The sequence below is a fragment of the Ochotona curzoniae genome, unplaced genomic scaffold (genome assembly GCF_017591425.1).
Source record: "Ochotona curzoniae isolate NIBS_2020 unplaced genomic scaffold, NIBS_Ocur_1.0 contig_2692, whole genome shotgun sequence".
Classification (NCBI taxonomy): Eukaryota; Metazoa; Chordata; class Mammalia; order Lagomorpha; family Ochotonidae; genus Ochotona; species Ochotona curzoniae.
The window spans coordinates 1406272-1421011 of NW_024465556.1; the positions used below are offsets into that span (position 1 = coordinate 1406272).

At 41.0% G+C, this 14740-nt stretch overlaps 1 long non-coding RNA gene across 4 annotated transcripts in view; it reads right to left on the bottom strand.

Moving 5' to 3' along the window:
* The window catches only part of LOC121153317, a 387354-nt gene that overhangs the window by 263598 nt on the left and 109016 nt on the right, over positions 1–14740 (bottom strand). For all 4 annotated transcript variants that reach the window (XR_005883383.1, XR_005883384.1, XR_005883381.1 and 1 more), the window contains one exon: positions 6890–7067. This is a non-coding gene — a long non-coding RNA (uncharacterized LOC121153317). The remainder of the gene's footprint in view (positions 1–6889; positions 7068–14740) is intronic.

The window sequence follows — 14740 nt, forward strand, 5'->3', positions numbered from 1 at the left end:
ATTACCAGGGAGCTTAAGCATTTTTTCACATGCCTGTTAGCCATTGGATTTGTTCCTTTGTAATGTGTCTATATTAGGTTGATTTTTAAGTTGATAATCTTGCATGACCTACAAATGATATTCTAACTATCCAAGTGGCTCTTGGCAGGAAAAAAGTTTCCCTGCCCCTGTGCAACAAGTGAGGATCTCTTTGACCTTCAGTTTTCTCGTTTGTGAAGGACTATTACAAATGAATATAAATGTAGCACCTACTGCATAGGATTATCATGATCATTCAGGGCAATTCACATAAAGTCCTTGGCGCAGTACCTGATATGATGAGGGCAATGATGGTGATGTTTCACAAAAAGTGTTTGTAGAACATAAAGACCCATCCCAGAGAATGAACTTTAAGTCAGAGTTGGAAAAGCCAACTGGATTATGAAATGAACTGCACGAGGACTGACCGAGAAGTAGGAAAGAGAGGAACACAGGCGGTTGATGGACAACTCTGCTGACTAGAAGGGAGGAAAAAGCCTCTGCTTGAGAGGAAGAGTAGAGAATGATACCTCGGACATTTCTGTGCAGATGATGAAGAGACCGAAGTCAGGGAGACCAGGCAAAAACCCATAGTCACCCCTGGGGAAAACCCTGAGGTTCACACAACAGAGCAAGCCATCCTCTGGAGTACCCCAAGGATCTCTTCAAGATCCTCTCCAGAAAATTCCTCTTGGCCTTTTACACACACATGTTTAGCATTTCTTCCCACTCCAGTCAGACCTGGAGGAAACAAGCAACTGTGCCCATGTGCATGGACGTTATGTGAGGAGCTGAGCTCACATCCTGTGTCTGAGTTCTGAGTCAGAGAATCCCGTAAGAAGTTATTGAGGTTTGCTAAAGCATGCCATGTCACTTTCAGCTGAACTGTTCGTCACTGGGTAAGAGCAGGTTCTTAGCCCTACGGGCATGGCTAGGCCTCTGCAGTGCCATGTGGTTGCTATTATAGAACCTAAACAATGAGCCAGTGGCTCATACAACCTGCCTCCATCCTGCTTTTCTTCCTGGTTTGCACAGACTGCCTCGGATGACCATAAGAGGAAAACACTATTTCTTAGAGTCATCTCACAGGTGAACATGTAAAAGAACACTACATGATTACAGACCAAATTGACCAGAACCTTGCTCCCCGAGTTATTACTGGTTGTTCCTAGGAATGCAGCATTTGGACTTGGTGCATTCTGGGGGTACAGGCTCTGCTTTCACACTTCCTGGATAACAAACATTATCCTGGCCCTGCAATAAAAACAGTCACATGACACGTAACATACAGAGAGGTGCCTGGTGAGGTGGGACTTCAGCACAACAGTTCAGCAATACGTATCACCCCACACACATGTACATTCCCACATTGTGGTAAACTATTACCACTGGCCTGGTAATCTGCCAGAGAAAAGATTGATGGATGATAGATGAGCACTTTTGAAGTAATACACATAGCAGCCATGTCCCCATGATCACAACCAAGTGGAGCATTGAGCCAACTGCATATAAGAGGAGTTTCCTTGAGGCCTTCACAGGAGCTTTCTCTATCTCTAGCCTTCCTAACCTTAATTCCTATGTTGGACAAGTGATTACTCAGGGCTGGCTGCATTAACCATGGTCCCAAATGCTTAGAGGAATTCCACAATGTCCCTGATAAGTCATCTGGTAGGTGTGACAGAGGAGATAGTGACGACTGAGCAGGATGGTGGAGATGGGGATAATGTGGCAGCCAAACAGCCACCTGTGGTGTCATCACAGAGGGCCTGAGGTCCCTGACACTGAGCACCCCAGCAAATGCAGCATTCCACACTCAGGGGCCCCTTCCCTATCAATCTTCTGTCTTCCCATCTCCCACCCTAACATTCTAGAAGGTATTTCCTGAAATAGACAGTAACCAGTTACTCTTGAAGTGATGCTCTCTTAGTTATTTTGTGACTCACCCACTCTGTTCTCAACCGTTCTTTCTCCTTTCCTAAATAACAGCTCCAACACTGAATGTAACAGCACTAACAGCAGCTGATACTGAGGCCCAAATTTCTAAACAGAATCTAGGGAACTAAGGTCCTTCGTTGAACCCAGCAATACACAAAATGGTTTTGTCAGAATTGGTTGGGGGGGAGGGTGAAGTGGGTGTCCACAGAGACACTTGAGCAGCAATGGAAAGGCTCAAGGGGGTTATCTTTCCTCCATAGAAGCTATGTTCTTATCTTTCATTAACTGCACTTTCACGTGAGAATTCTCAAAAACAGGACATAACTGAGAAACATTCCCCAGATCAGTGACTGGAGCGTGTAGCGTTTAGTACTTGACATGTACCATGCATGGAACCTAAAGATCCAAAAATGAGTAAGACGACTTCATTCTAAAAGACACAACATCAAGAGGCAAACTCTGTCTCCCCTTCACAGACTACAGGGGAGACAGATGTGTACACAAGCCACAGTGTTTATCATTGTAGACGCCAAGCCAAAAGACATGGGTTTGAAACCTTGTGACCACAGTCCAGTGTTTAAACTTTGTGCCTCCTTTTTCCACTTATAAAGTGGGGATAATCATAGTAACTTCCTAATTTCGTGATTACGTGGGCTTAGTAATGAGTACAGCCAAAGCAGATAGTGTCACAGTGTGAGTATTGTATAGATGTTTTTTAAAAGAGTAGTGAGCTGAGTACATTTGTGCACTAGCTGTCTGGCATTGCTCAGAAGATAGTGATGGATTCAGAGTGAAGGAGTCAGTCAGATTCAAAGAAGGCAACACTTGTGATGGGTTTTGATGTTTTGCAGACAGATGAGCAGTCAATGAGGTTTCTGGACAAAATTCTTACAAGGTGTATTTTCTGATTTGAGATTGATTCAGAGCCAAAGTCCTAGTAAACCATCAATATTGGATGGAGGTTAGTAGAATATTTCACTAAAGTCTATAGCAAAAAGTGCAAGATTACAAATATTAGAACAGTGATGTACTAGAAAAGCATAGCAACAGGATGGTGGCAGTAGAGCCCTGATGTTAGCATTGGCCCATCTCTAGGGTGTCAATCCGCCCATCACAGTTGATGGTCTGAGCCAGCAGTGTTGTCAAAGGACATGTGAAATCCCTAGGACTGTGGGAGCTGACTCCTAGAGAACTGGCACAACAGGTAGAGGGAGCTGTCTGGGAACTAGAGGGTTTGGGTCTCCTCTTGTCAGTGTCTTTTGAGGTAGCTGAGACTTTAGACTTTTTAAAAACTATTTATTTTAGGTTCTATTGTCAATACTTGGACATTTCACAATATGTCACAATATTAGTCAGTGTAACTATATGTAACTTTTTCAACATTTAATGTTTCTTTATGGCAAAACATTTAAAATCTATCCTAATTTTTATTCCTTTTCCTTTTTTTTTTTTGTTTTATGATGTAGTTCCATAGACTCTAGGATTTCTGTTCCCCTCCCCAAGTTTACTCCCCCCCCCCATTTATTTCCCCTTTAGTATTACAATGGGTGGTCCTTCATAAACGGTTATAAGTTCATCATTCTGCTATTGAAGTGTTTCTCCATATTATGGGCATAGACAATGTTGAAATATTCAGCATCCTATTGTCAGGATATCTTCAACTGTTTAACTGGGAGTCCATTGTGATGTAGTAGTTTGGCAATGAACAAAACGTGACTTTTGCATTCAGTAAGATCAAATGATAGCTAAGACTTGAGCCTCTGTTTTCTCATCTCTGAAATAAATATCATCATCATCATCATCATCTCAATGCCTGATGGTTGCTATGAAGATTAAAAATAGGGCAATCTGTCCAGCACAGAATCTGGCGTGTACAATTGTCCAATAAATAATAACCCTTACTAATATTATAATTATTTATATCATTATACAATACAAGGGAGAGTATTCATTAGTTTCCTAAATTAGGAGGGATCTGCAGTCAGAACATTAGAAATCAAAGCATTTTGTGTTGCTTTTCTGCCATTATTTATATCAAGTATTCTGGCATACAAAACACATTCATTATTGCCCTGACACCCTGTACTGTCTTGTGAGGCCAGCAGAACAAGCCTGCTCCAACTCACAGTGAGAAAGGCCTGCGCAAGAAACAGTAAGGGTTTGTCTAGGTTGACAGCCAATTAGGGAGAAAGCTGAGGCCAAGGAGGACGCCCCCTTTGGGGTGGTTATGTTCTCTTTACCCCCTCACAATGGGCTTTCATTAGGTTGCTCTTCCACTAAATCAACAGTGAAGCTTCATCTTTGGATATCTACCACTATATTAAATAAGTTCTGCTGGTCCCAAGATGAATCAAAGAAAAGGCTTGCCCTCTAACCAAAATAATTCAGGAAAACATTCCACTGAGCCTCCAGGGAATTTAACAGAAAATAGTTTACCTACTATGTGCCACTCAACATTTTAAGAATTGTGTTCACAAACAAGATAACCAAATTTAAAACAGAACCACCATTTTCACTTGAGCTGTCATGCCCAAAATTAGTGCACAGACTATCAGAAGACTAGTGTTAAAACGGTTAAAATACATTTTTTTAAGTACTACTTTTTTTACTGGTTGAAAGCTGTTTCGTTTTTCAAATTAACTTCCCTGCTAATCAGATGAGCAAGTATGCGAAAAGAAACCTAAATCGGACACCAGTGCATGACTTAGACAATGAAAGAAAACCTCTTCACTTTTGGGGAATCTGGGTCTCAGAATTCTTCCTCTAGTTCTGCTTTGACCCCAGCCACTGTGAGAAGATATAAAACACCATGGGTTCCAGAATGTTCTGTCCTTGGAAGATCTCCATTTGGAGTTTTTTAGCCAAATGTCCCATTAATTCCCCTATGACTAAGGAAGTTTGGGGTCAACATAACTTGGGGTCTACAGGGATTACAGAAAAGGGACTGGGTGCAGAGTTCACACCAAGACCGCATGTTTCAGAATCTTGGGGGAAAGCCAGATCCTGCTACAGGGATCCAGAAGGGAATCAACTCAAGAAAGCTTTTTCCAAATAAAATTTTTCTGAAATGAATATTGTTGTTGTTCTACTACCAAAAGTAACAGTAGCTACCACTTAATAAGAAACAGATGTGTGCCAAGGACTTTACCCATACTGCTTCTAGTCCTTGTAAATAATAAAACTGCAAGGTATAATTCTCTTTTTAATAAAAAGATTGAGGCAAGGATTTCAGTAATTTCTCCAAGGTCACAGTAGCAGCAGAGATAGCATTTGAGACCAAGGCTGTTCCGATTCCTCTTTCCTCTGTAGTTCTGCTCCCTTACCCAACATCTTCCTTCCCCAGCACCATCATCCCCAACTAAATGAGACTAGCCCTCAAAATTGTGTGTCTGCACAGGAAGTCCCAATTGTTGGCTTAAATATTTTTACTAATTATCACCTCCACACCCAGCACTATATTAGGCAATGAGGAATGTAAAGAAGAATTCTAGGGTTTGATATCCTTGACATGGAAAAAAATGTACTTTGTTGAACACTTTCCCCTCCTTTGTCAATGATTTCTTCTGGCCGCTAGACATGACACAAAGATTACAGCCTCTTTCTAAAGCTATGGAGAGATAAATGAAATATTCTGTTGACTCAAAAGTCATAACTTGGGGCTGGCACTGTGATTTAGCAGGTGAAACCACTACCTGTAGCTCACACCAGTATCCCAGATGAGCATCAGTTTGAGTCCTAGCTGCTCCATTTCTGCTCCGGTTTCCTGTTAATGCAAAACAGCAAAATATGGCCCAAGTGCTTGGGTTCCTGCCAACCACATGGGAGACCCAAAAGAAGCTCCTGGCTCCTGCCGTTGGATCAGTCCAGTTCTTGCTGTTGAAGCCATTGGAGAAATGAGCCAGCAAATGGAAGATCTCTGTTTTATTCCCTCTTTCTCCGTTTTCCTCCCTCCTGCTGATCCTCCCTCCCTCTCTTTCTTTCTTTCAAATAAATAAATCTTAAGAAATAATGGTGGAAAACTTTTCTAAAAAATGTCATAACTATATTAATAATCATGACTTTCACATGTCCCCAAACATGGGGATTCATCTTAGAGTTAGAATTTTTCTATTTATTTCCACAATTTAATTATGAGACTCCTGAGATTTTAAAATAATTTAAAAATTTTACTTGTTTATTTGAAAAAGAAATAGGTAAAAAAAAATCTACCTACTATTTCAATCTGCAAATGTCCACAATGGCTGAAAGTTGGCTCAAGTTGAAGTCAGGAGACAGGAGCTCCTAAACCAGCCATGAGTGGGTGGCAGGAACCAAGGACTTGAGGCATCACTCCTTGCCTCCCAGGTTCACAGTAGCAGGAAGCCCGTGTCAGGAGCAGAGCCAGGATCAACCACAGGCACTCACATATGGAATGTGGGTATTCAACCAGTTTCACCCGCCATGCCAGATGCCTGTCCCATAGAGTGATTGATTTAAAAAGCATTTATCAAGAAACCTGAGTCATTGACTGCATTATATTTTTAAGAAAATACCAAGCCTTCTCTTACCGTGTTTTGCATTACATGATTGAATTTCCTGTGAAAATTACCCTGAGATTCTTTGTTGGAACTAGTTATGGATTCATAGTACCATAAGAAGGGTGGTTTGAATTGCACTGTTCAATGATCTAAAGCAGAGGGTAAGAGCCAATAGGGGCCCTAAAGGGAGGGAGAAGCAATAGTATTTTGAAAACAAACAAAAAATCCAAACCCCCCACATATTCATATTATAATACAATAACATATTTGCCAAATGAAAAACTGCTTTCACAACATAGACTTTGAAAGAAAAACTTGAATAATAATTCCTTTGCTAGTGAGGACTAAGCATTAAAAAGATCAGATTGGGAAACATTGCCTCACATGTCTAGGAGTTAATTGGAGATACATCAGCTTACCCCCCGTCTTTGAATCCATGGCCAAGTTCTCGAATCCATGCAAAGACTTGTTCTGTTTGCAAAACTCCAAATCATCATTTTAGAAACTGCATTACAGATGTTTGTTTTGCATTTTTAAAACTTTTTCATCTTCACTTAAGAGAGAAGTAAACCAACATTTTCCATCTCTCTAAATGGCCTGGGAGAAAGAAAAACATGAATAAATTATATTCTAATGGATTGTTGATGATTTCTACACATCCACCTGGATCTGACTCAACTCACAAAGTAAAGAATCTAAAACACGCCCACTTCACAGAGCAGGAATGTCTACTAAGTCTACTCTCCACTTGCACACCATTGGAAATAGATGCTGGCCATTAACTGCACTGATTCAAGGTTTGAATCCTTGCATCTCTGTTACTCACCACCATCCCTTGTCTCTGAGGCAGGAAACTTCAACGGATCAACATGCCACCTTTTAAAAAATTCTTATTTGTCAGTTATTTTACAGCAGAACCTTGGTGGGAGGGGACATGGAGCTAAGATATACTAACAGTTCATAACCAGTTTTCCAAACTAATGGAAAAAATAATTATTTACTGATAGCATGGAAGGGTAACCAGGCTGAGGATGAATGTAAATCCATCTCTCCGATGGCAATGAGGACAAAGTGAGATTTAGACCATGACATTCCAAGTGACTGGGAGTAAGACTACATGTCACAATAGGTAGGGAGAATCAGACACTGGTCCTGCATGTACAAGAAAAATCAATACTGAACATTGTCACCAAAGTATTCATTCTTTAGATAACCTAGATGAAATATAAAATTTATGATTCCCTTTGGCAATTTTCACCATATTTTTATATGTCAGGACCTCTCTGAGATCCTAGTTAAGACTTTAAAGATGGAGCCCAGTGGCGTGGCCTAGCAGCTAATGTCCTCGCTTGGAACGTGCCGGGATCCCACATGGGCACTGGTTCTAATCCCGGCAGCTCCACTTCACATTCAGCTCCCTGTTTGTGGCCTGGGAAAGCAGTCAAGGACAGCCCAAAGCCTTGGAACCCTGCACCTGTGTGGGAGACCCGGAAGGATGTTTCTGGAAGAGGCTCCTGGCTTTGGATCGGTGCAGCACCAGCCGTTGAGCTCACTTGGAGAGTGAATCATCGGATGGAAGATCTTCCTCTCTATCTCTCCTCCTCTCTGTATATCTGACTTTGTAATAAAATAAATCTTTTAAAAACAATAGACTTCAAAGATGGAAAGATGTGGGTACATGGGTACAAAACAGAAGTAGAACACCTAAGATTCAAATAAACACTTCTTGACACAAGAAAGAAAATGACTCTTAGAAAAGATACATAAACCCACTGATGCCTGCATACATTTAACCATCATTTTCTTCTTCTAAGGTATCTTTATATCATGAATCTGCCCGAAATTTCATTTGAAAAGTATTCATACAGCTAAAAATATATATGTATTGCAAATTTCATGTAATTGCCTCCTAGTAAAAATAATTTTAAAAACTAAACAGAAAATTAAAAATATTTTAGTAAGTATATTAGAAGGAAACAGTCCTGAATTCCTGGGATAATGTCTAAGAAAGGGCAGAACACGAGGAGACAAACCCATATTTCACAGTTGCTTGGTCCAAAGAGCATTTACCAGGGTAGACCAAAGGCCGTAAGTGTGTACTGCACTGTGGTTGATCTATAGGCAGGTAAGTCAGAAGGCAGGGACTGCCCAGATGGCTTCTCTGATTAATTACGTACCAAAGGTCACCCAGACTCCCAACAAACTTAGAGTTTGGGTGTACATATTTCGAATGGGCTAGACAATATCAAAATTTGAACTTCAGCCATGGTGTTGTGGCATTGTGGCTAAAGTCATTGCTTGCAATGCATGCATTCCACATCAGAGTTCAAGTCCTGGCTACTCTACTTCCAGTCTAGGTCCATGCAAATACTTTTGGGAAGCAGCAGATGATAAATCAAATATGTGAGTGCCTGCCATGCCTGTGGGAGACCTTGATGCACTTCCTGACTCCCAGATTCAGCCTCACCCACCCCAGCTAAGGCAGCCGTCTGAAGACTAAACCAGTACATGATCTCTACCTCGCTCTCCTTCTGTCTGCCTTTGACTTAAAAATACAAATAAAATGGGAACATGGATTTAGGCCATCTCACACTGATCTTCCCCCATGTGGCTAAGTAAATCATATCCCCTCTGAAAGCAATTTTTCATATCCCAGCATCAGTCCAAAAAGAAATGCAATAGATATGTCTAGTATGCAATGCCCAGATCGATTTATGATGATGAATAAAATGAAGATTAGCCCAGGAAGGATGGTGGGAGGACAGCAGGGGTCACAAGGAAGTCTTTGGGGAATTAGATACGTGATCTGTGCAATGGTTACATGGGTAAGCAGTAAACAAGGATAAGCACACGAGACTGGCACACTTTCCCACAGATATTATACTCACATTTTTAAATGTTTTAATGCATAGTGACCAGCACATAAGTCACAAATTATTAGGCAATTAGAAAGCAAAATTCTAGGAAAAGGAATTAAAAATAAATTACAAAAAAGAGAAACAAAAACACTTACTGCAATGTACTTATAATTTTTTTAAAGAATGATTTATTTTTTAAAAGAATTATTTATTTTTATTGGAAAGGCAGATATACAGAGAGCAGGAGAGACAGAGAGAAAGATCTTCCATCAGATGGTTTACTCCCCAAGCGGCCGCAACAGCTGGAGCTGAGCCAATCTGAAGCCAGGAGCTAGGAGCTTCTTCCAGGTCTCCCACATGAGTACAGGGTCCCAAGGCTTTGGGCCATCCTCGACTGCTTTCCCAGGCCACAGAAAATGTATTTAAGACACATTTTTAAATACTTCAGAGACTGGGAAACTTTAATAAATGGCTATACAATTTGAAAAATCAATCCTGTTGGGCCAGGTAGCCTAGTGGCTAAAGTCCTCATCTTGCACGCGCTAGGATTCTATATGGGCACTGGTTCATGTTCCTGTGGTCCTGCTTCCCATCCAGCTCCCAGCTTGTGGCCTGAGAAAGCAGTCAAGGATGGCTCAAAGCATTGGAACCCTGCACCCATGTGGGAGACCCAGAGAGCTCCTGGCTCCTGGCTTCGGATCGGCAGAGCTCCGGCCATTGTGGTCACTTGGGGAGTGAATTATCAGATGGAAGATCTTCCTGTCTGTCTCTCCTCCTTTATATATATATATATATATATATATATATATATATATTTGACTTTGCAATAAAAATAAATAAATCTTTGAAAAAAAATGAATATCACAAACTCATTAAGTAAAGAAGGGAAATAGCAAGCATTGGAACAAAAATCAATAATAAAAATAAAAAGCCAGTAGAGAGTATCAACAAAACTGGAGATTGATTCTCTAAAAAAAAAAAAAATGCTAGCAAAATAAAGTAATGGTAAATCTGACCATTTTTTAAAAAAGATAACAAATATGTCATGAACGGAAAATATATGACCTCACAACAACTCCTGCTGGTATCATAAAAAATGACAATGTCAACCATAAATTTATGCCAATAGATTAATTTTAGAAGGAGTAAAACATTTTCTTGAAAAAGTTAGCTTTGCAAGACTGACACAAGAAGAAACATACAACGCAAGCCTGGCCTAAAGCCGGGCTTTTTTCACATGTTGTACGAAGTGGAAGTAAAGGAAAGAAAAGGTGTTTCTTAACCCCTGTGGTCGGACCAGCAAAGCAATTCACTCTGAATGAGGAAAATCATATAGTAAACTTGGTCTCAAAGCAAATTTGCTAGTTGACTAAAGCGATACAGAACATGAATTACACATAATGACCTGGCCTTTGATTGAAGAGGAGGCTTGTGCCATGCTCTTACGATGGCACTACAGCTGCTGCTCCTCAGGGCCAGTGGCAGCCACTTTATGCACGTGGGTGGGAAGATCCTGAGGCTGACAGCCAGGTGTCTCCAGGGACAAGCTGGCGTTGCTAGGAACCTGCTTATCAAACTTCATCAAGACTCACAAGCTCTGGTTACACATCGCTCTCCTGGACAACCTTTGCCAAATACACACTGTGGAGAAAGCCTGGTACAGAACAGCTCTCCTTGTATAATAACCATATTTTGAAACTTGAGTAGGTAGAGTTGCTGAACAGAGTTCTACCAAGGATGTACTCCACGGCCAATAGCCCCGCGGGTTTTGCAGGGGCAACCAATTCTACAACAGCACGAAGGAAGCCAAACCCATGGTGATTGTGTCTTTCAGCAAGTAGACACTGGCAAATGTGGAGCACAAAGAAATGTTAGCTTTAAAAAGGTCGTTATGAGGCTCTGTGGAAGGGTAGGTTTTGTTTCCTGTGTCTCTACCAACATGTAGAATTTCATCAACATTGTGACCTCTTCAGGGACTTCTTCGTTTCCTATTCAATCGCTGACAATTGCAGGCTGAATCTTTATTGTGTCCAATGATTCAGAAATGAGGTTCCAGATCGCTGAGTTTGTGACTTCATGTTTTAAACAGATTCTTGGTCAGAGTATCAGGTTCTAAATTGTTGGATTCGAGGACAAGAATAGCTTCTTATTGCTATCTGAGTCAACACCTAAACTTCTAAACTCAAAAGAACATAGTGCGGTCTCTCTGTGACTTGTAAGTATCATGAAAGACAGATATTATATCAGAGTAGCTGGCTACATTTGGGATTTTATCAATGGAATTTGGCTAAAATCCTAAGAGCGATTTATGCAGATGCTTTTCTATGCAGTAAGCACTGTGTAGTTAGAGGAAAAAACTGAACTCAACCCTCAGTTCTGCCACCTCCCAGCTCTACGGCCTGGGCTGAGTCATGCAACTTCAATACGTTGTATTTTCTTCTTTTGTTAAAAAAAAAAATTGAACAGCAGTTTTACATATCTACTTAAGAATGGTTTTGGGGGCCTGTCACATTGGCCTAGCAGCTGAAGCCTTTGCCTTGCATCCACTGGGATCCCATGTGGGCACCGGTTCTGATCCCAGTGGCCCTGCTTCCCATCCAGCTCCCTGCCTGTGGCCTGAGAAAGCAGTTGAGGATGGCCCAAAGCCTTGGGACCCTGCACCCATGTGGGGGAAGTAGAGGAGGTTCCTGGATCCTGGCTTTGGATCAGCACAGCTCCAGTCTTTGTGGCTGCTTGGGGAGTGAATCATCAGATGGAAGATCTTCCTCTCTGTCTCTCTTCCTCTCTGCATAATTGACTTTCCAGTAAAAATAAATAAATCTTTTAAAAAATGGTTTTTAAAGTTAGAAATGATGATTATAAAGCTTATAGCCACTGCCTGGGAAATGATAATAACCGTTGAATAAATGACTGGGGAATTCTATTTTGATATATGACATATTTACATTAGTAATGCTAGGGTCTCATGAGTATAATTTTTATTATATTTTTATCCTTTTGCTAGGCTCTCTGTTTTATCTTGAGTGGAAGGATCCCAGGCTGATACATTTTTCCATCACTTTGATGCATCAAGTATAATTTCTTTTATGATCTCTGAACTTACCCAAGTGGACTGGACCAAAAGCATTCTACAGATATAATGAAATACTAGTTCAATTCCTTGATCCTTTCTAAAATTATTTTTATTAAGATTGATTCTGGTAAACATATCAATCACATCTTACAATTAGTTTATAAAATCAACAGCATTTTACAAATAGATTTTAAGACTACCTATACTGTAATACAATTGAAATTAATATACTTATTTTTAATTACTAAGATGATCTCCCTAAAGACAAAATATTCTCAACTTCAAAAAACATAAACGCACACACATAAATAAAATGAATAAGCTGGCTGTAGTTCAATTTAAAATGTGTTTAGTAGAAAATGAATCAGTGTGGTTCAATTCATCGGCAAATTAAAGAACCATATTATTTTACAGAGGAAAAGAAGCATTTTTCAACAAAATTCAACATTTATTCATGATGAATTTATATAAAATTAAATGAGTACATACATATTTTCAGGAATATTTTAGCCCTAACAAACTTCAACTTTATAGTGAAGTAATCTCCTTAATATAAGGGAAAAAAGATTAAAAAAAAAAAAAACCTATGACAAAAATGTTATGTTTAATGCCTCAGTCTTAAAGTCTTCCTGTTTAAGATCAGAAAAAAAGATAAGGGTGAAATTTTCCTTCTCTGCTACTGGTCAATGTACTGAAGGACCTAGGCAGCACAATCAGGAAAAAAAAAAAAAAAGAGAGAGAGAGAGAGAGAGAGAGATTCCAGATAAAAGAAATGGGAAAAAAAGATGCAATGCTGTCATTATTCAAAAATGATGGGATTTTGAACACAGAAAACCTAAAGGAAACTGCACTTAAATCACTAGCATTAATAACAGATTTAGAGGCCTGATGCCATAGCCTAGTAGCTAAACAGCTTGCCTTGCACATGCCAGGACCCCACAATAGCACCGGATCATATCTCTGCAACCCTGCTTCCCTTCTAGCTCCCTGCCTGTGGCCCGGGAAAGCAGTCCAGGACGGCCCAAAGCCTTGGGACCCTGCATCCGCGTGGAGACCCGGAAGAGCTCCTGGTTTCAGTTTAGCTTAGCTCTGGCCATTGTGGCCACTTGGGAAGTGAACCAATGGTTGCAAGATCTTCATCGCTGTCTCTCCTGCTCTCTGCATATCTGACTTTCCAATAAAAATTTAAAAATCATTTAAAAAAAAACCCACAGGATTTAGGGGCCAGTGTGGTGGCATGGCACACTAATCCTCCACCTTCAGTACTGGTATCCTAAATGAGTGCCAGTTTGTGCCCAACTGCTTTAAATCTGATCCCAGGTCCCTGATCATGGCTTGGGAAAGCAGCAAAGGGTGGATCAAATTCTTGGGCCCCTGCGCCCACATGAGAAACCCAGGGGAAATATCTGGCTCCTGACTTCAGCTCAGCTCTGGTCACTGCAGCCATCTGAATGTGAACCAATAGATGGAGGATCTCCCTCTCTGTCTCTTCCCTCTCTGTAAAATCTGCCTTTAAGATAAATTTTAAAATATGACAGGAGTTATTTTTCTGCTTTATTTATTTTGAAAGGCAGGAGGAGAGCAGGAGAGAGAAATCTTCCATCCAGTGCTTCACTGTCCAGATGGCCACAATGGTCAGGCTACATCAGGCCTCAATGACCACAATGGCCATGGCTGGACCAGGCCCAAGGCTTGAGTCAGGATCCTCATCTGGCTTTCCCAGGAACTGGCAGGGACCCAAGCACATGTGTATCTTAACTGCTTTTCCCGGGCCATCAGAAGGCAGCTGAGTCACATGCAGAGCAGTTAGATCACAGACCAGTGCCCATTTGGGATGCTGACAAGGCAAAAAGTGGCTTTACAGTTCCATTACGATGCTGGCCCCAATAACACATTCTGAGGTGCTTCAGGAGCCACGGATTATAGTACAGACATGGCCAAGTCCAAGAATCACAGCGTACATTTAACTAATGCCACGAATGACACAGAATGTCATCAAGTAATTCTGGAAACAAAGATAGGAATCTCCCAAGGGGTGGACCCCAAGTTCTGGATGAATGTGTGTTTTGCCAAGAAGTACAATAATGGCCTGAAGAAGATGCAGGGAACGGGACCAAGGCTACAGGTGCACTTGTTGAGGCTGTTGAGGCCTTTGTCGAGGCTTTGGAAGGTAAGACCATGATCCCAAAGTCTGCCTAGTACCAGCTCACTTGACCTGCCTGCACTGCCCAGCCCATGCTCAATGACACACTCCCACCTGCACTGACAAGGGTCTTGGGCTATCCTAGGCAAAGTTCAAGGCTAAAAGAAAGTTGAAGACCCAAGCCCAAAGCAAGAGC